Genomic DNA, 22,654 nt, shown 5'->3' on the forward strand with positions numbered 1-22,654 from the left:
AACAAGCTGTTTGAACACAACATATGTACATTGGTGCAATATCTCTAGGTCAAGATTGATCTGGTTGACTAAACTTGAATTGACTCAAGCCTGAATCTTGATATTTGAGTTTCGATATTTGACAATACATGGAGATTGCAGATGCAATCGTCTGATTGAGGATATTATTGATACAATTCCCTTCTAATTAAGGACTGACCAGTTAGATATAAAGAAGAGTTAAGTAGGTCAAAGGGTTGACCGGATACTTGACTGAGAAAGTCCTAACTAGAGGTTAGGTAAGGGAAAATTTTGGTAAGTGAAGCCAGGTGAAAGACCTAGTGAGTAAAGTTAGGCAGTTGGAAAATCCTGGTGAGTGAAGCTAAGTGAAAGACTTAGTGAGTGAAGCTAAGTGAAAGACTTAGTGAGTGAAGCTAGGCAGGTGAAAGTCTTGGTGAGTGAAGCCGGGGGGCAGTGGGAAAGTTCCGATAAGTGAAGTCGGGCAGTGGGAAAGTCCCGGTGTGTAATACCCCGGTTCTGAGATTCTGGTTAAGTATGACTTAAAATGTTAGATGATACTATTCATATCACCAGGTGCATCTTCCTTTTCGGAAGCCTAAACTTAAGAACTCCAAAGTTAAGCGTGTTTGGATTGGAGAAATCTGAGGATGGGTGACCTCCTGGGAAGTTTTCCAGGGTACGTGCGAGTGAGGACAAAGCATGCTGAAAGGACCTCCGGTGGTCTATGGAGCTAGTCGTCAACTGGATGGGCAATTTTGGTGGCGTTCCAGGTTCGATTTGGGTGGGGCCCGCCCGGGCCAGAGCGTTACATTAACGCCACAATGGTCGAGAAAAGGGATCACTTTTCATGCAGGTATTTTAAAGGATGCCAAAGCATGAACCCGAACCAAACTTGAGACGGAGACGAAGTTGGAGTTCGACTTGGAGTCTGATGAAGAAGAGTAGCTAGTGAACATGGTAAGGAAAATGTTCACTTGACACAAGAGAAACTTCTCCAAGCATGACATGAAGAAGATGTCCAAGTCCACATCCAACAACCCAAAGGCGAATGTCATGTGCTACGGTCATAACAAGAAGGGGCACTACAAACATGAATGCTCGAATGAAGACAAGACAAAGAAGACAAATCAGAAGAAGGCACTTCAAGCAATGTAAGATGATTCCTCCTTAGACGGATCAAAAGCTAGCGAACCAAAGAAAACAAGTTACCTCGTGTTGATGGGAATTGAAGGCGAATCAGATCAAGAAGATGAGTCGAGCAATAGATCCGCATCCGATTCAGATGAACCAAATGGGGTAAATTCTAATTATACTAAAATATTTTTCAAAATAATTTATTGCTTGAACAAAAAGTTAACAAAAACTGAGGAACACGCTAAACTCCTCCTTAAGGAAAACAACACCCTTAATGAACAAATAAACTTAACCTCTTTAACTAATCAAGTTCAAGATAGAAATTCAACTCAAGTTACAAACCTTGAGGAAGAAAATTATGTCTTGAAAAGTCAAGTTAAAGAATTAAAAGATCAGTTGGAAAAGTTTACCTCGAGAACCAAGTATCTAAACATGATACTTGGATCCCAAAGAACTATGTATAATAAATCTAGACTCGGATACAAGTCTAACTCTACCCTTAAATTATTTCTAACCCTAACTGAAAATAAAAAACTAACTAAAGCTTGGGTTTCTAAAACTAATTTAACCAACAATGTAGGACAAAATCAATATTATATAATAAAAGATAAAATTCATATTATTAAAAATAAATCCCAAAATAATTTAAATAAATCAAGAAAATTTACAAAATTAAAACATAAATCCAACTAAAATTACAAAAGTCACAAACAAAACTATAATCAAGCTAACTATAACTATAAGCCTAAATAAAAAGTTTAAAGGAAAATCTATGATTTAGGGGAGACTTCAAATTAATTGGCATCTCTAAAATAATAGTTTACCCGGCTAGGTAATTAGGACTAGTTAAATTAGAGATAAAATTTAACTTGACAAACATTACTGGAGAAGTTTTAGGTGATAATAGGTTAGGAAAGCTTTGTCTATGCATGTCTAGGAAGATATGACTTTGACCTGGTGCATTTGGCTTAGTGGAACTAACTGAAGTTGCCCTTTACTGATTCTAGCTAGTTAGATCAAAGTTTTGTAGGCAAAACTATTTAGAAAATTTTGAAGCACGTGGTTATTCTACTGATGTCCAAATGACTCACCACAACCTAGACATTTATCTAAAGAATACTTGCTTGTTGGACCCAAAATTAAACTTAAATCTAACATAAGTTAACCAAACCCTGAAATTTAAATTAACTTATCTTACAAAATTATATGATTCTCTTGATTGAAAATATAGATCGGGTAAGATGAATAAAAATTAAATTAAAATAAAATAAATGAGAATAAATTAAATTAAATTAAAATTAAATAAATTAAATAAATTAAAATTAAATTAAAATAAAATAAATTAAATTAAATATAAATAAAATAAAATAAAATAAATTGAAAATAAAATTAACTTAACTTAAATTAAAATAAATTAAAATAAATTAAAATAAATTAAAATAAAATAAATTAAATTAAATTAAACTAAATTAAATTAAAATTAAAATTAAATGAAAATAAAATAATATTAAAATTAAAATTAAATTAACTTAGAATAAATCAAATCAAATTAAATAATATTAAAATTAAACTACCCTAAATAAATTAAAAAAAATATTAAATTAAATTATAATTTATTCTAATTAATCAATAGTCAATTACTCCTACTTATCTATCATAATTAATACCAATTTAATAACCGATATTAATAATAATCCAAAAGGTAATAACTTAATTAATTAATAATTGATTAATTCAACTTTTAACTAAATTAATATCAATGAAATAATCAAATTCAGAATTAAACAATAATTTATTTCATAGCACTAATAAATATAAAAGAGTCATTATCTCAATAATTAATTCCATTGAACTTATTAATCTATCATATCTGCAAATAATTATAAGTATATTTTTCCTAAAAACTAAGACCTTAGGTGTAAGATATGATAATTAAATAAAAAATGTTATTGGAGCAATAATCTTATGAGATTTTTTAAAAATTTTTAGATATTTTTTGGGATTTAAACGGAGGACGTATGACATATTTTAAGGGGATGAATTTATTGGACTTGGAGAAAGCCTGTTTGGAATACCATTTAAGTGAGAGTTGATTTAGAAATTAATTTAAGGGTTAATTAATTAAACCTAAGTTATATATATATATATATACTCTCCTTCTTCACCTCATCGTCGACCCTCCTTTCCCTCTCTCTATCTCGATCCATCATCGATCGCTGGGCATTGACACCGACCACCACTATGAGCCGATCATCACCGGTGTAGTCCTCCTCAGCCTGCAATGCTCTCGCGACCTTGAAGCTGCAACGTCGCCTCCCTTCTTCCACACGTCGTTGACCGTCAAACTCTCTTTCGATCTTGCCGACGCTCGTGCCGCTCCGCTTGATTGCCGCACCGCCACCTTCTCATTATTGGTTGTAGATGCCAAGCACTCGCTGGAGGCTAGCACCCAAGCTTCCTTTCCGACCGTACCCTAGCTACCGATTCTACCGCGTCATTAATCGACCACCGCCAGCACCCGATCCGAAGCTCCTTCTCGTCTTACACCCCTACCCTCTCCCTCACCATGACATCGGGTGTGTGCCACCAAATATCGACGACACCCAGCCAACGCCGGCTAAGCAGCCATTAGATCCAGTGATCGCCTAAGTTCACGGCCGATCTGTTCCCTGGGCACCGATGCCATCTCTAATGGTGTCATGCCAGTAGATCCACTAGCCTTGCCTTCTTGTCTAATGATCTGTGGAGAAGCAACCTGGGGCGCCACTGCAAGTTAGGACCCAATCGGGTGCCATCATTGAAGGGCGGCCATCCAAGGCATTCCCCATTTAAATCTTTATAGATTCATGAATTTAGTGTGGTGAGTTCTCTTTGTTTGTTCTTCTCTGATCCGAACTAATGAGAGACATCCAACACAGTGTACTGTCAGGTTCTTGCTGAACCGATCATGGATCTCATCGACGCATACTCTTGTTGGGGTCTAGACTAGAGAAGAGGTGGTCGACTGGGGTAAGTTGAGTTCCTAATTTCTAAGATTTCAAAACCCTAATTGCTCTACTGGTTGGATGTGGAAGCAATCCATGGATATGGTTGATTGATTTCTAGATTTGGTATCAATAGTATTAAGTCGTTACTGAAGTTGTGGTATCTGATCATTGTTCATACACAGGTGAGCTTGTTTCAATGACTTTTTCTTTGAATTCCTATTGAGGATGATCTTTTCTTTATAAATTCCATATGGGCTATTAGATTATGTCTATATTGATTTAATTGAAGTATGTGATAAAATGATGGGATCTGATAATGTTGAGATAGGTAGTGACTGGTTGATTCAATTGGAATTCTTCATCGGAATTAGGTTTTGAATTAATTAATAGGTTGATACATTGATTGCAGATCTTTAGTTTTGCATCATATCCTGTATTTGTAGGATTCGAGCTGGATGTGATCTTCTAGACTTGAAGACGTTTGGCACGATCTACTTATGAAGGTGGGTATTTCTTCCTTGGCCTCTTTAGTTCATTAAACTTAGTGCATGATTGTTTTGATTGATGGATTATGTTGCTTTATCTTAAATCTATTTGTTTGTTATCCTACTTGATACTTATCTACTTGACTTTAGAGATGATCTAGTTATTTCATGTACAGTTGTAACGACCCGCCTCCTACTAACTAGGCTGTGAAGCTGATCGCTACATTATGCTGTGCTAAACTACTATTGCGGAAATCTGGATTGATTAAAATTTTGCTAAACTGATTACTGTAGAATCTGAACTTAATATTCTAAGTGTACCTAGGAGTTGTACACATGCTAGGGAAGATAATCTATGCCTCTCGGATGACCTGCTAGCTGTAATCAGGCATTTCAATCGACCCATGGATCGATTGGGCTGTCGGATCGATCCAGTGATCGATCCAGCTTGATACTGGCACGGAAGAAAACTCTGGATCGGTCGGCTGACCGATCCATAAGCTATCTCGCTTCTGTATGTGGCTGGATCGGTCTACCGACCGATCCAGGAGTACACTGATCGGTCGGCAGACCGATCCAGTGGCTCACTGATCGGTCGGCTGACCGATCAGTGAGTTGCTGCACCCTCTGTTCGCCTCTGGATCGGTCGGCTGACCGATCCAGTGGCACTACCCCATCTCTGATCGATCCGTAGATCGATCTGGGTTTCTGATTTCGCACTTAAACTCTGATTTCAGCACTAGTTCGTGCCAAAATCCCATATAAGAGTTCTAAAATCAATTGAAATAAGTTCTAACATCTATTAACTAGCATTCCAACATAATTACTAACAACTTAAACAAATCTTCCATGGTTTAAACATTCTAAGGTCTAAAAGTGCATAAAGGTACTCGAGAAAAGAAACTAAGTTCTTAATTTGCTAAACTCCCTAAGGATCTTCATTCCAGGTTCCTGCCACACACACCATCACTGCATTGACCTTCAGCTTCCTCTGCTAATCCATTTTCCCTTTACCTTTATCTGCAGTATAAGGAAAAAGTATCTGTAAGCTTTAAGCTTAGTAAGAAACCATCTACCTCACAAAAACATGCAACGATGCAATCATGTTTTTAAAGAATGCTATTTAAAAACATGCACTGGATTTGTTAAATCATGGTATACTGAAGTTACATGGCATAAACACTGAAACATGACATGCATAATAAAATCTAAGCATGGAGCTATCTCATGGTATCAACTAGGAGAACTAAACTGAAACTGAAACTAAAACTGAGCTAAAACTGAGCTTAAACTATATTCACATAACTAGGTTACGAATTTGAAAGCTATTATCATAATAAGTGAAAATAGTAATCATGCTGCTGTTTGGGCCCGACAACTGTACTTGCTGTGCGCGCATCCCTAGCTAGACCCGAGTTTGCAAGTCCCGCATTTAGTAGGGTTTACTAGGTTATCTAAACCTAGGGACAACTGTGGGAGCCCAACCCAATGGATATCTAATCCTGTACAGTGCCACTAAAAATAAAATACTGAATATAGCTACTAATTGTTTATTTTGCTGTTTCTAGGTTATCTGAACCTAGAGCTAGGTTATCTAAACCTAGAGGCGACTGTGGGAGCCCACCCATTGGACCGTAGTCCCATGTTAGCTGAAACTAGACTAATATACTGATTTAAATGCTACTAATGCATTTAACTGAGCTGTTAAAAATATCTGAGGTAGTATTTAGCTACAATAATCATTTTGTCGAACACTTGGTGTGCTCCAACTCTCCCCTCTAATAGGGAGACCACCTCTAGGCACCCGACAACGTCGAGAGCCTCCAACTGAAGGAGAACAACGTCTGGCCCATCTAGAGGTGCTCAACTAGATCCCTAATCTGCGAGGAGGGTTTAAATACACCTTGGGTGCCGAAAAATCTGCATATAGCTAAACTAAAGGCATGCAATCAAACGAAAGCTACTTATATTGCTGGTGAGGGGTTTCTTACCTCCTGTTAGGAATTTCTTACGATTATAATCGCTGGATTTCCGGAGGAGACGATCCTTTCGACGATCTTCTCGCGTCTATGCGTTCCTCTCGCGGAGGGGAACGTTCTCGTGCTGGAGTCGTCGCCGGAAGGTGCTCCTATGGTCCCTTGGAACGGAACCCTAGCTTCCTTGTGGTTGGCGCCGAGAGGAGGAAGAGGAGAAGAGATCGGCGGAATTAGGGTGAGGGAGGAGAAAAGTCACGTTAAGCAAATAACTCTTCACCTATTAATTCCCTATTTATATTAAGTGGGTAATTCGCCCAACTCTAATATAAATTTAATTGCCTCCCTTTCCTTTCAGCACGGCCCTGCTGGGTTCAACTGGTTACTAACATTATCCGTAAACCATAGGTCTCGGGTTCAATTCCCGCCTAAGCTATTTTGCGGTTCTAATTATTTTTGCTACTTCCGCTATTCTAAAAATTCCGGAAAAATATCTAAAAATTCCAGAAAAATCATAGAATATTTCTAAAATAGTTTTGAGAATTTTCGGGCGTTACAATCCCCCATACCTTATAAAAAGTTCGTCCTCAAACTTAGAATAATTCTGGGTACTTCTGTCTCCCAAGTTGCCTCTTGTGTGGTGCCAAATAACTTTACTAATGATACTTCCTTTGTAATTTCTTAACCGGTCTATTATCGAATAGGCCGATCGCCATATGAGGTCTTGATCTGCATGGGGCTCAATCACTGGGTGGCATCTGGGTATGCTTCTTGCATAGAGACATGAAATACATTGTGGACGGTGACATTTCTCGGGTAGCTCTAGCTCATATGCTACCTTGCCCACTCTTGGCGATAAGGTATGGTCCCACATATCGGGACTTAGCTTGCCCTTTTCCCAAACCGCATTACTCCCTTCATGGGAGCTACTCGAGGAACACTTCCAACTGAGAACTCTAAAGGTCTGCTCCGTGTATCAGCATCTCTGAGCTGCTCTATCCTCTGGCGGATCTCAGATAGTGCGGTGGTATCGCCACTAGATGTCTCAAGTTCTAGTTCTTTCGCCACCACTCTCATACCAGATGGAGATCTACACCTCCACCCATAGAGAGCCTCGTGGGTGCCATGCCGATAGTGGCACGATAGTTGTTGCAAATTCTGCTAGACTCGGATATTTGCACCAACTTCCTTTGAAATCTAGGCACATGCTCGGAGCATATCTTGAGTACTGATTTACTCGTCGTCCATCGTCGAGAATGGAAGATAAACTTTAACTTCATGCCCAAATTTGTATACACTAAGTGTGATGTGAATCTCACCGTATGAAATAATGGTTCGTGGGACTCCATACAATCTAACGATCTCCTTGAGATACAACCGAGCTAGTGTTCCATGGAGTAGGATATCCCGATAGCTAAGAAGTGGGCTGATTTAGTCAATCATCGACTATTACCCGATGGTATCAAAACCAGTTCGGGTAATCCCACTATAAAATCCATAGAAATATCTTCCCACTTCCATTCCGGGATCCGAATGGGCCGCAAAACTCCTCCGGTCTCGATGTTACGCCTTGACCCTCGAGTTAGGCGGTCGACATATCGAGCGATGTCTCTTCATCCCGGGCCACCAAAATGTTTTTCATGTCTTGGTACATGGTGGAGCCGGATGCATCGTATAGGGAGTCTTGTGAGCCTCCTAGGATTTTCCTCTGTAGTTCCTCCCGATCCGACACATAGCCCGTCACCAAAATACAACACCCCGCTATCGAACACTCTCCACCTTCTAATTACGCTAAACCTTGCTTGATTCTCTGAATTTTGATCTCCTCGAGCTGTCTGGATGTCACCGAGCAAGGTAGACTCTAATGTCATAGTAGAGAGCTGTCCGACTATGAGCTCGAGACCAAAATATGAGATCTCCTTCAGTAGGGGCGGTGACATGGCTGCTAGAGATAATAGGGTAGCGCTGGACTTCCTGCTGAGGGCGTCTGCTACCCTATTTGCTTTTCCTGGTGGTAGAGGATATCTATGTCGTAGTCTTTGACCAGTTCTAGCCATCTGCATTCTGAGTGAAGAAATACTTCAGACTCTGATGATCTGTATACACTCTGCACTGAGCTCCATACAAGTAATGTCTCCAAATCTTGAGAGCGAACACCACTGCTGCAAGCTCAAGGTCATGAGTAGGATAGTTCTTCTCATAATCCTTAAGTTGTCTGGAGGCGTAGGCGATCATCTTGCCATTTTGCATCAGTACTGCTCCTAGTCCCAACTTCGAGGCATCACTATATATGTCAAAGCTATCTGCGTTCTCTGGCAGAGTCAGAATATGTGCACTGGTCAATCTCCTTTTCAGCTCGCTGAAGCTGTTCTCGCAGTCCTCTGTCCACTGAAATTTGCTGTCAGTGGGGAGGCTATCCTGGAGAAGTCCTCTACGAATTTCCTGTAATAACCTGCTAATCCTAGAAAGCTTCTGATCTCACTGGCATTCTTGGGTCTTTTCCAATTGCTCACAGCTTCTATCTTACTGGGGTCTACCATGATACCATCCTTTGAGATGATGTGACCCAGGAAGGACACCTGATCTAGCCAAAATTCACATTTCGTGAACTTGGCTGCTGAAGGGTCTGCAATACTGTTTTCAGGTGCTCTACGTGTTCTTCCTGAGTTCTTGAATAGATAAGAATGTCATCGATGAACACGATAACGAACTTATCTAAGTATTCTCTGAATACCCTGTTCATGAGGTCCATGAAAGTAGCTGGAGCATTTGTCACGCCAAAGGGCATGACTACGAATTTGTAATGTCCGTATCTAGTCCTGAATGCTGTCTTGGGTATGTCCCCTTCTTTAACCTTCACCTGATGATAACCCGATCTGAGGTCTATCTTAGAGAACACTGCTGCTCCCTTTAGCTGATCAAACATGTCATCTATTCTGGGAAGAGGATACCTGTTCTTGATTGTGACTTGGTTCAGCGCTCGGTAGTCTATACACAGGTGCATGCTCCCATCCTTCTTCTTCACGAACAATACATGCGCTCCCCATGGTGAGTGACTAGGACGTATGAAGCCTTTGTCAAGCAGCTCCTGTAGTTGTTCATAAAGTTCCTTTAGTTCTGCTGGAGCCATGCGGTAAGGTGCTTTGGAGATAGGATTTGTACCGGGAATAAGCTCTATCTCAAATTCGATCTCCCTGTCTAGTGCTAGGCCTGTTAACTCTTCAGGGAAGACTGCTGGGTAGTCACATACGACTCGGACCTCTGCTAGCTGTTGGTCCTTGTCCTGACTACGTGTGCTAGAAATCCCATACATCCATGTGCCTTCATAGGTGAAACTTCTTGGGCTTTCTTTGGTTCTTCTGTATCCATATGTGCTTTTCCTCCTATCTTTACGGCACTCGATGGAGGCACCGTATCCGATCAAGAAGTCCATTCCAAGGATGACATCGTAGTCATCATATTTAGCACTATCGGATCACAAAAGAGTTCTCTATTTGCTATAATGACTGGCACTGCCAGTGCGTGGATGCCATAATTTCTCCCGAAGGTAAGGTCGTCCTACTGAGTACCTCTGGAGGTCTCGCTAATTTCTTTGCAAATGCCACGGATATATAAGAATGGGTTGCCCGATCGAATAAGACAGTTGTACTTTGTTGAAAATACTAATCTGACTGTAATAACTGCCGAGGCATTTGCTACGTCCTCTCCGGTGAGTGAGTAGATCCTCGCATTGGTCATAGCCGGAGGGGCTTCTAATCGCCTGCCGATATGTGACCATCTAAAGCACCGCATCGATGTAATGGCCTCCATCTTGAATCGGTGTGGCCGAGGAAAAGGGTCTTGTTTGGACCTTGCTTGGCCATATGCCCTTCTTTCGCATTCAAAGCATCCTCGTGTGCCCTTACGACAAACTCAGGATGGAATTTCCACAAGTAGCACACTTTGGATAATTGGCTAGCTGGTCCTCCTTTGGGTAACTCCCTGGTTTGCGCTTGTTGCTGGAGTTCCAGTTAGAGCCATGGGAGCTGTGGCCCTGCTGCTTCTGAGTGCTTGAGCCTCCTTGACCTTTAGCTTCTGAGAGGACTTGCTTCTGCTGCTTGATGCTATTCTAGTAATGCTAAGTGATTAGAGCACTGCTCACTAATTCTTCTGTGGTTTGTGGCCTATGAACGCCACCAGCCACGTTCATTGCTATTTCCGGCCTCAGCATCTTAAGCATCAACCGGATTCGTTCCCTTTCTGTGCTGACTAATTCAGGGCATAGACGAGCCAACCTGTTGAATTTCTTCACGGCTTCCTCAACTGATAGGTTGCCCTGACGAAACTCAGTGAACTCGTCGTAGTGGCGGTTTGTGACCCGCATGTGAAAGAATTCTTCAAAGAACTCCTTCTCGAAGTCTGCCCATGTCATCTGGTTCACTGGGCGCTTCGCTCTGATTCTCTCCCACCACATACTGGTGTCCCCTGTCAGGCAGAAGGAGGCACACTTCACTTTTTCCTGTTCCGGCCAGTCCAAGAGCTCCATCGTCCTCTCCAGTGTTTTGAACCATGCTTGAGCATCCCATGGTTCATTGCTGCCTGAGAAATTCTCTGGCTTGACTCTCTGCCACTGGATCAGATAGGCTTCCCTCTTTGCCTCTGCTACTGGGGTTGCTGGTGCTATAGGCTGGACTGGTGGAACCTCTATAAATGCTGGGGTCGTTAGGTCAGGTTCAGGGGTGACTGTGGGAGTATTCTGCTGATTAGCCATAAGAGTGGCTATCTCCTGCTGCTGTTTAGCTAATTGCTGCTGTAACTGAGCCACTAATGCTGTCAGGTCTGGGGGAGGCACTGAACTGCCTGCCTCATGCTGGGGCTCAGTAGCTGGTGCCCTTCTAGCTGGGCGTCCTCGTGCCATTTCTAAAGACATAGAGGATAGGACATGCATAACTAATACAATCATAATTGTATAACTATTGCTATCATGTTATATACTATCACATACTAACATGCATCAGTTATCTATAAACATGAGCTATAACAAGAAAGCAAGAAACATAAATAAAGTAGAGGTATTCTTACTTGGAAGCTGCAGGTACAATGCTGATGTGTGTGTAGGAAGTATGGAACACTGCTCTGATACCACTCTGTAACGACCCGCCTCCTACTAACTAGGCTGTGAGGCTGATCGCTACATTATGCTGTGCTAAACTACTATTGCGGAAATCTGGATTGATTAAAATTTTGCTAAACTGATTACTGTAGAATCTGAACTTAATATTCTAAGTGTACCTAGGAGTTGTACACATGCTAGGGAAGATAATCTATGCCTCTCGGATGACCTAATCAGCATTTCAATCGACCCATGGATCGATTAGGCTGTCGGATCGATGGATCGATCCAGCTTGATACTAGCACGGAAGAAAACTCTGGATCGGTCGACCAATCCATAAACTATCTCACTTAGTGCGGTGGATCGGTCTACCGACCGATCCGTGTACACGCTTCTGTATGCGGCGGGATCGGTCCACCGACCGATCCAGAGACTTCGACCGTGCCATCTGGACCGATCGGCTGACCGATCGATGATCCTGATACTGCACCGGATCGGTCGGCCGACCGATCCATAAACTCTCTACGGATCGGTCGACCGATCCAGGTTCATCTCTCCGATCGATCCGTAGATCGATCCGGGCTTTCGATCGAAACTCTGATTTCAGCACTAGTTCGTGCCAAAATCTCATATAAGAGTTCTAAAATCAATTGTAATAAGTTCTAACATCTATTAACTAGCATTCCAATATAATTACTAACAACTTAAACAAATCTTCCATGGTTTAAACATTCTAAGGTCTAAAAGTGCATAAAGGTACTCGAGAAAAGAAACTAAGTTCTTAATTTGCTAAACTCCCTAAGGATCTTCATTCCAAGTTCCTGCCACACACACCATCACTGCATTGACCTTCAGCTTCCTCTGCTAATCCATTTTCCCTTACCTTTATCTGCAGTATAAGGAAAAAGTATCTGTAAGCTTTAAGCTTAGTAAGAAACCATCTACCTCACAAAAACATGCAACGATGCAATCATGTTTTTAAAGAATGCTATTTAAAAACATGCACTGGATTTGTTAAAGCATGGCATACTGAAGTTACATGGCATAAACACTGAAACATGGCATGCATAATAAAATCTAAGCATGGAGCTATCTCATGGTATCAACTAGGAGAACTAAACTGAAACTGAAACTAAAACTGAGCTAAAACTGAGCTTAAACTATATTCACATAACTAGGTTACGAATTTGAAAGCTATTATCATAATAAGTGAAAATAGTAATCATGCTGCTGTTTGGGCCCGCGCGCATCCCTAGCTAGACCTGGGTTTGCAAGTCCCGCATTTAGTAGGGTTTACTAGGTTATCTAAACCTAGGGACGACTGTGGGAGCCCAACCCAATGGATATCTAATCCTGTACAGTGCCACTAAAAATAAAATACTGAATATAGCTACTAATTGTTTATTTTGCTGTTTCTAGGTTATCTGAACCTAGAGCTAGGTTATCTAAACCTAGAGGCGACTGTGGGAGCCCACCCATTGGACCGTAGTCCCATGTTAGTTGAAACTAGACTAATATACTGATTTAAATGCTACTAATGCATTTAACTGAGCTGTTAAAAATATCTGAGGTAGTATTTAGCTACAATAATCATTTTGTCGAACACTTGGTGTGCTCCAACTCTCCCCTCTAATAGGGAGACCACCTCTAGGCACCCGACAACGTCGAGAGCCTCCAACTGAAGGAGAACAACGTGTCTGGCCCATCTAGAGGTGCTCAACTAGATCCCTAATCTGCGAGGAGGGTTTAAACACACCTTGGGTGCCGAAAAATCTGCATATAGCTAAACTAAAGGCATGCAATCAAACGAAAGCTACTTATATTGCTGGTGAGGGGTTTCTTACCTCCTGTTAGGATTTTCTTACGATTATAATCGCTGGATTTCCGGAGGAGACGATCCTTTCGACGATCTTCTCGCGTCTATGCGTTCCTCTCGCGGAGGGGAACGTTCTCGTGCTGGAGTCGTCGCCGGAAGGTGCTCCTATGGTCCCTTGGAACGGAACCCTAGCTTCCTTGTGGTTGGCGCCGAGAGGAGGAAGAGGAGAAGAGATCGGCGGAATTAGGGTGAGGGAGGAGAAAAGTCACGTTAAGCAAATAACTCTTCACCTATTAATTCCCTATTTATATTAAGTGGGTAATTCGCCCAACTCTAATATAAATTTAATTGCCTCCCTTTCCTTTCAGCACGGCCTTGCTGGGTTCAACTGGTTACTAACATTATCCGTAAACCATAGGTCTCGGGTTCAATTCCCGCTTAGGCCGTTTTCGTTTTCTAATTATTTTTGCTACTTCCGCTATTCTAAAAATTCCGGAAAAATATCTAAAAATTCCAGAAAAATCATAGAATATTTCTAAAATAGTTTTGAGAATTTTCGGACGTTACAACAGTGTTGACTTTAGATATCTATACTCCATTGTATGTACACATATAGAGTATGTACTATAGGGGATTTCTTGTTGACTATGTCAACATGCTGATTATGCATATGTTGTTGAGTGTATACATGTTTGGTATGTTGATAGCTACTCAGAATACCGTCCTAGTTCCCCTGCATAGAACTATCCTAGCTACCTATGTGCTCTACTAAAGTTAAATTTCGATTGCAAACGATGCTTAACATTATTAATCCAAATTTCTCCTTTAGAAGTTAAATTTAGATTGGGAATGAAACTTAACATTCTTACTCCAAGTTCAACCGATGAGATCTTCCTAAGTTAAACCATATTACAGAAGTTATCAAATATCTATTTCAAAGATCGACTTCCAGGTTAAACATGACGAGGCACTAGGCCTTCTTGGATATGGGATCATCCACCACTTCCTAGACAAAGCCTCACAAAGAAATCAGATATTTAACTTCTTACAATAAACTAGGTTTTACTATAGAGACCTCAATAGAAGAACAATATTGAAACATGAAATCGAAACGAAAATCGATAACAAAAACGATAACTAAAACCGATAACCTCTTGTGTTTGGTTTTTCAAGATCTATACAAAAAATAAACTAATTATGATGCGGAAACTAATAACTAGTTATACCTTTTATAGATTATAGACCTCTTGATCTTCTATTGTATTCCTCTCCTTCTCTTGGATGTCATGTGGGCGACGATCTACCAAGATGAAATCCATCCAAGCCTTTTCTTCTTGCTTCCAAGTTTCGGCCACCAACAACCTCCAAAGGATTATGAGTTTCGGCCACCAACCAATCTCCAAGGGATGCTAGGAAACAATGTCTCCTTTCTCCTCTTCTTCTTCAAGCAAAATCCGGCCACCAAACAAGCTCCAAGAGATGATACCGCCGACCACCAAAGAGGAAGAGAAGGAGAATAGGAAGGGCCGACCACAAGGAATAAGAGAGGAAGAATAATAGATGTGTTATTGGGCGAGACACCCCCTCCTCCTTTTTTATATTCCTTGATCTTGGCAAATAATAAAAGTTTTAAACATAATTAAAACTTCCTTATATTCCTTGCCAATGACTAAAAAGGAAAGTTTTAAAATAAAAAATTAAAACTTCCTTTTCTTCTTGTCATGGCCGGCCATATCTATTGCTTCAAACAAGGAAAGTTTTAAATATAAAATTAAAACTTCCTTATTTGTTTCCAGTAAGAAATTTTAATTAAAAATTTCTTTCTTTAAATCCCTTGTTGGTTGTAAAAGGAAAATTATATAAATTAAAATCTTTATTTTAAAACATGTGGATGGTTGCAAAAAAGGAAAGTTTTATCAAAAATTAAAATCTTTCTTTTAACTACAAATAAGGAAAGATATCAAACCTTTCTCTTAATACTTTATAGAAAGCTATAAAAGGAAAGATTTAAAATTTTAAAAACTCTCTTTTAAAACCATGACTTCCATATAAGAAAAGATTTAAAATTTAAAACCTCCTTTTAATCTTAATGTGGCCGGCCACCCTTGCTTGGGCTCCAAGCTAGGGCCGACCACAACTTGGCTCCCTTCTTGGTATGGTTTGGCCGGCCCTAGCTTGGACTCCAAGCTAGGCTTGGCCGGGCACCAAGAGGTGGGTAAGAAGTTGGGTTTTGGTGGATATAAGACTTTATAAATAAGAGGTTACAATAGGGACTTAGAGGAGCAATTGGTTTTGGTCTCCCGATGAGCTTGAGCGTCCCGTGTTCGCCCCGAACACCCAACTCAAGTTCATCAATAATAACTCATACCACTAAAGAGTTATTATTGCACTACCGCACCAATCCCATATTACTATATGGGCTCCTTCTTATCATGAGTGTATTAGTCTCCCTGTGTTTAAGATATTGAATGCCCACTAATTAAATGAGTTACTAATAACTCACTTAATTAATATCTAACTCCAAGAGTAGTACCACTCAACCTTATTGTCATGTCGGATTAAGTCCACCTGTAGGGTTTACATGACAATCCTTATGAGCTCCTCAAGGGGACATCATCAACCTAGATTACTAGGACACAGTTTCATTCTATAATCAACAACACAACATATAAATAATATCATTTCCCAACTTATCGGACCTATTGATTTAATGAACTAAATCGCACCCTTTGATAAATTAAAGAAATAAATATTAAGTATACGTGCTTGTTATTATATCATGATTAAGAGTATGCACTTCTATAATAATAGAGGTTTTATTCTTTAATATAGTCAGTATAAAAAGAAACTACATCAAATGGTCTTGCTCAATACACTCATAGTATACTAGTGTAATTTATTAGTCAAGATAAACTAATACCTAATTACAATACAACCATTCCAATGGTTTGTCCCATTCCATCTTAGTTGTGAACAACTATTTATAATTTATAAGGATTTGATAACATGAACTTCTGTGTGTCTCCTCACACCATGTTATCTACAATATAAATTAAACGGACAACTACACTTAGCATAAATGTAGACATTTGACCAATGTGATTCTTATTTCAAAATAAATGTTTACAAAAAGCTAGGCTTTTAGTATACATTCTAACATGATATGTATTATAGGAGTCACTATGTTAATTGTCTATATGCATGTTGTGTGGGCATACATGTCTGATATTTACTATTAGAGGAATCATGTTGATTATACTTATGTTGTGTATGTACACGTATCTGATGTGTACTATTAGAGGAATCATGTCAATAATACCTATGTTGGTGTTCTTATATGTCTGGTGTGATATCGGAGGTATCATGATGATTATACCTATGATGTAGGGTGCATACGTGTCTGGTGTATACTATATGTGTTGCTACTTACTGTATGTGTTATTTAGTGAACACTTGTTGGATCTACCCATACCTATAGATATAGGTATTTGATAGATCATGTATTGGAGCTACTTATGTTGATTATGTTGTTACATTGATAATGATTGTGGTTATATCATGATTATTACATCATGTCCATTATTGCACTGCATGCTGACAATCAAATGTCTCCCTTGTGGTTGAGTAGGTTATCAATCATTTTTAGCGTCGTACACTCAGTCATTCATGGATAGTGGTAGCTAGAGCAGTTACCCCTTATCCTGTTGTGCCACCCGACCACTCAGGGGTAGTGATATCCGACATTGTGAGCAGTCAGGGACCCCTATGCTATGTAGTGAGATAGCTACTTAGCGAACTATCCACTTCAGTGGGTCTATAGTGGTATCTGGAGGGTAGTACAGTTATTATTTATCCAGCCTCTTGGTGACATAAGGGTTGTGGTGTCTGGAGGGGTGGGTGGAGTGACCATGTTGAATGCACGTGAATATTGCATATTGATGTGCATAGATTATATACACTTTAATACATGTTTTGATGTACATATACTTGTATTTCATGAGCATAATATATGTTTATTGTACTCTATTTCATTGTAATATCACATTTCTACTTCTTTGTTGGAGATCTACTCTTTGTGTATTTTCTTATTGATAGGATGCACTTTTTTTTTTTTTTAGAAAAAACAATGTTGATAGACAATTTGGAGAACAAACGAAGACAAAGGGGATTGACCGTGTGAAATCCATATGGTTGTGCCACTTACTAGAGAAGGAGATGACCCCAACCGTGTGGATTCCACACGGTCGTGTAATGAAGTAGAGAAGATAGCCTTGGACGTGTGGATTCACACGACCGTGTGGGTTTCCAGAGGCAAAGCAGACTCTGGTCATGTGGATCCACTCGTCCATGTGGATTTTCCAGAGCTGGAGCTGACCTTGGCCGTGTGAATCCACATGGCCGTGCCACTGGACCAGACTGTGTCCGTGTGGTTTCACATGGCCATGGAACAGACCATGCTAGGCCCATGCCCAGGACTATAAAAGGTATTTTCCTTTCCTTTTCACTCATCTTTGGATTGGGGCTCACCCCCATTCCTTGGAGAAGGATTCTCCCCCTAGAAGCCTCATCTTCACAGATCTGTCTACCTTCGGAGCAAGGATTACAAGCAAGAAGACTGACAACACATAGATAAACATTTCTCTCTTCTCCATCTCTTATTTTGGATTATGGAATGCTTAATTTCTTATCTCTTATTTGTAAATCCTTTGCAATGGAGTAGATCTCTAGATCTATAATAGAAGAAGTAGTTATGATGTGTTGTGGATGTATGAACTATATATTTAGATATTTTCTTATTCTATAAAGTGTTTATCATGTTCTATATATGTTGTGCCTTGTATATGTTTGACAAAATATGTGTGAGGGCAATCCATATAGATGTAGGATTTTGTTCATCGTGTAGGGGGGATACTTTAGTTTGTTTAACTCGGGACCCTGTAATAGAGGGTATCCCCTATTCTCTAGGGTATCATCCTTGAAACGAAGGGCAATCCCCTACAAGGGAAACCAATTAAAGTTTAGAGACTTCTCCTAAATTAATGTTAGGAAGTAATTTGTGTAGTCTAGTGATTGTATGATCGGGGGGGCCCTGTAACAGAGGGTATCCCTTTAACCGGACTTTCTAGGTTACCTCTTCTACTTAATTATATTAATCTACCGTTAGAAAGTTGATGTGTGTAGATTGTATACACTTGTTTAGAATGTTTTGACGCACATTCACATATTTTGCGTATGCTTTATCTATGCATTTTCGTACCTCCAGCTTTATTTTTAGCATATTTACTCTTTTTGTTCGAAGATATGCTTTTGTGCATTTTCTGTACCCAGGAGTCGTATTTGGAGAAGAATTTATGATCGAGGCCAAATCTGCAAGTTAACGAAAGGAGGAAGACACTATCTTGGAGTGTCACACGACCATGTCTAGGAGAGTGACCTAGGCCGTGTGGTGATGCTCACCCATGCAGCATTGACAGAGCAGGGTAATGTCCAGGCCGTGTGGTGATGATCACCCGTGTAGTTTCTGCAGAAAAGGAGAAGGTCACGACCATGTGTGCATCACATGGTCGTGCCGATTTTGAAGACAAGAGAGCCATGGTCGTGTAGATCTACACGACCGTACAATTTTTCCAAAAGCCAAACAAGCCCTGGCCGTGTCCCAGACACGACCGTGCATGAGTTCTAGAACTGGAGGCAGCACAGGCTGTGTAGATCTATACGACCGTGCAAGGATGGTAGTGGCAGAACATGTCATGGCCGTGTGCATCACATGGCCGTGTGAGATGGGCAGTGAAGAGAATGACCTAGGCCGTGTTTCACACACGGCCGGGTCTCGGGGCCATGTGGCGTCGAAAATCTCTGCTCTATATAAGGGTTTCTTTCATCATTTGAAAAGGGGAGTTCTCCCTTTTGGGAGAAAGCAAGATTTGGGCAATTTTTCACCTTCTTAGAGGGATTTTCCAGCGATCTAAGGGCATATCTTCAACAAATCGACTCCGAGATCGAGGATTGGATCCGAAGACCTTTCTTCATCGTAGATAAGCTTTTCTTCCCTTTCTCTTCTTGGATTTTGGGATCAAGATGCTTATAATCTTCTTGTCTTTGGGTTTCTTTTCTTGTTCTATGGATTAGATCTCCTTGTTCTAGGATGGAGGGAGTATTTGCAATATGATTTGATGTAAACTCTTGTGGATTTGCCAATTTCCTATTTCTATGATTTTGTCTTGTTTGTATCTATTTGATCTTGTGTGGATTGTTGCAATTGGACTTAATTACCATACTTGATTGAATGTTTGAGTATCTTGTGGATCTTGTAGAGGTAATTCCTCATTTGATTATCCGAGGGATGTACGTGACAGACAAGCCCGTGTAAGGACGATTGAGGGATAATCTTGAAGGTGAAATAAAGTCATTCAAGGGGGTAGGATAGATTGTATGCATTAATTGTTTATATCTTGATATGGGTTGTGAAATAATGACTTTCTATGTTGATTATCTGAGGGACGCACGTGACAGGCAAACCCGTGTAAGGACATCATAGGAATAATTCCTAATTGATCACATTTGGATATAGATTTTAGTCCTAAGCCGATTGTCTATTGCAAGAGAGAATCAACAACCTTCTACAAATGATGGACAATTGAGGAATAAGATTTGGTAGATCATTTACATTGAATAAAATTACAAAGAAATCAAAATTACTAGAACATCCTTTTATCATAGCCCGTATTCCTGTTTATATGCTTTTACTTTTATGCTTTACTTTTCATAGTTGCACTTAGTTTTTATAAATCAATTGATTAGTTGTTTAGCTAATTCGTGTTGAGATATCTTTAGTGGTTATAAACAGTCCCTGTGGATATGATATCTTTCTTTATTACTGACGACGTATCCGTACACTTGCGGAACGTTAACAAGTTTTTGGCGCCGTTGCCGGGGACTGCACTTATAACATTAGAGATTATCAATTGAGTTAGCCTAAATATAACTTTTCTTTTCATTAGCATAGTTGTAACTAATCTTTAGAATTCTTTTTCTTGCATATCTTTCTACTTCTTGACAATCTATTTTGTTGCAATTCTAATTCTAATTTTGCATTCTTGATTTCTAGCATTCTAGTCTAGCTTTTCTCTATTTTTCTTTTGATTTAAATTTTTTCTCTACTTTTCTTTTGTAAACATATCTTGCAATATTGTTCTTGTGTATGAGAAGATCAAACTTCGTAAATGCATCAAGAATAACAAGAACTTATAAACACATTAGTTGATTAGCATATGAATTATTCTAGACATTTTTCTTTTTTCCTTTTGTCTTTTCTTTCTTGTTTTCATTATGCACTTACTTTTTTGCAATTTAAATTCTGCATTTTCTTTCTTGCTTTTCATATTGCATTTTATTTCTTGTCTTTGATTCTTCAAATTTTTTTTTCTCTAATAATTTTTTCTTGAATATCCATGAGCACTAACATGTCAAGAAGACCCATGAGAAATTTTTCTACACCCTTTTCTGTAAGATTTTTATCTCCCATTGTGCAACCACAAATTGAAGCAGAAAGTTTTCAACTAGACCCAGAGTTAATTTCCATGATACAAGGTCACAAATTTGGAGGAGAAGTATCAGAAAGTCCTTATCTGCATCTTGAAACATTCTTAGAGATTTGTGATATGGTGAAATGTGAAGGAGTGTCAGTAGATGCAATTCGATTGATGACATTTCTTTTCAGTATCAAGGATAAAGCAAGGACTTGGTTATATTCTCTCCATCTTCAAAGTATCACAAGTTGGGAGCAATTGGAGAAGTAATTTCTGAATCATTTTTTCCTCCAAGCAGAACAGTGTATATGAGGAATTGCATAACAAATTTTGCTCAGACATATAGAGAATCATTATTTGAAGTATGAGATAGATTCAAGAGTCTTCAAAGATAGTGCCCTCATCATGGTTTTGAAAAATGGTTGATTCTGTACATATTCTATGGGAGAATTTCTTTCTCAGACAAGAGTTTATTGGATTCATCAGCTAGAGGATCTTTTATGGACAAAAGTGTAGATGAAGCATATATGTTAATTGATCAAGTGACATTGAACCTTCATGAATGGTCGAACATAAGTTGGATGGAATTTCCCTCAAACATTCATGAAGTGTAAGCCATAAATGCTATAGAGCCTGTCAAACAAATTGTAACTCAACCATCTATGAGTCTTGATAATCACAAGTCACAGAACGGGGAGTTCAAACATTTGGGGGCAAAGATTGAAAGTATTGTTTCAAAATGGTTTAAAGAAGATCTCCCTCTTTCGCATACAAGATCTAGTGAAAAGTGTGACGATGTTGGGTTATTGATCACACCAACACTAGATAAGCAAGTTGTGTTGGATCGAAAGCGCTAGAGGGGTGGGGGGGGGGGGTGAATAGTGCTCGTGGCTTTCACTTTTCGTTTTCGTAAAACTCGATGAAAAATAGACGCAGCGGAAATAGAAACAATCACACAGAGGAACACAAGTAGTTTACTTGGTTCAGAACCTTGAACGACTCCTACTCCAAGGCTCGCGATCGTTGATCGCTTTCGGTGGACAACAACTATAAGTTCGTAACTCTTTACAAACAGGTGAGTACAAATATAAGCTTGAAAGAAAAGTTATACCGACAAACTACAAAAGATGAAAGTGATTGCCGATTGTCGGAGCAGCAGAGTGTAGTAGAAGTCTTCGGAGCAGCACACCAGATCGCAAGTTCTTCTGTTCGAGTTGTTCTCTTTTGAAGCTGCACCCTGAGGCTCCCTTTTATAGCTCTGCAAAAACTAATCCAGATCCCCAAGGCTCGGGATCAAGTTTGACTCGAGGAGGATCGGTCGACCGATCACCGGTTCGGTCGATCAATCAGATGACCTCCACCTCATCTGATCCGCTCGCTCTGCCTCGATTCGATCAACTTTTATCCGAGGTTTGGTCGACCGATAAACAGGTTCGGTCGACCGATCAGCTGCTCTGACTCAGTCCAGCCGGCCTTATCCAGTCGACGCCCAACCTTGGTTCAGTCGACCGATCCCTAGGTCCGGTCGACCGATCCCTAGGTCCGGTCGACCGATCCCTAGGTCCGGTCGACCGATCCCCTAGTCGAGCCCGGTCCTACCTCTAGAAATCTGTTCTGCTGGCTTGGGGGTTCGGTCGA

General features: G+C 39.9%; 1 non-coding gene across 1 annotated transcript; it reads right to left on the reverse strand.

Annotated features, from left to right (window-relative positions):
• Positions 1-21,322: 21,322 nt before the first annotated feature.
• LOC122025869 lies at positions 21,323-21,428 on the reverse strand. The gene has a single exon (XR_006123892.1). It is a non-coding gene; the product is annotated as a small nucleolar RNA R71 (small nucleolar RNA).
• Positions 21,429-22,654: the final 1,226 nt, after the last annotated feature.

This window comes from Zingiber officinale, chromosome 9B (assembly GCF_018446385.1).
Source record: "Zingiber officinale cultivar Zhangliang chromosome 9B, Zo_v1.1, whole genome shotgun sequence".
Classification (NCBI taxonomy): domain Eukaryota; kingdom Viridiplantae; phylum Streptophyta; class Magnoliopsida; order Zingiberales; family Zingiberaceae; genus Zingiber; species Zingiber officinale.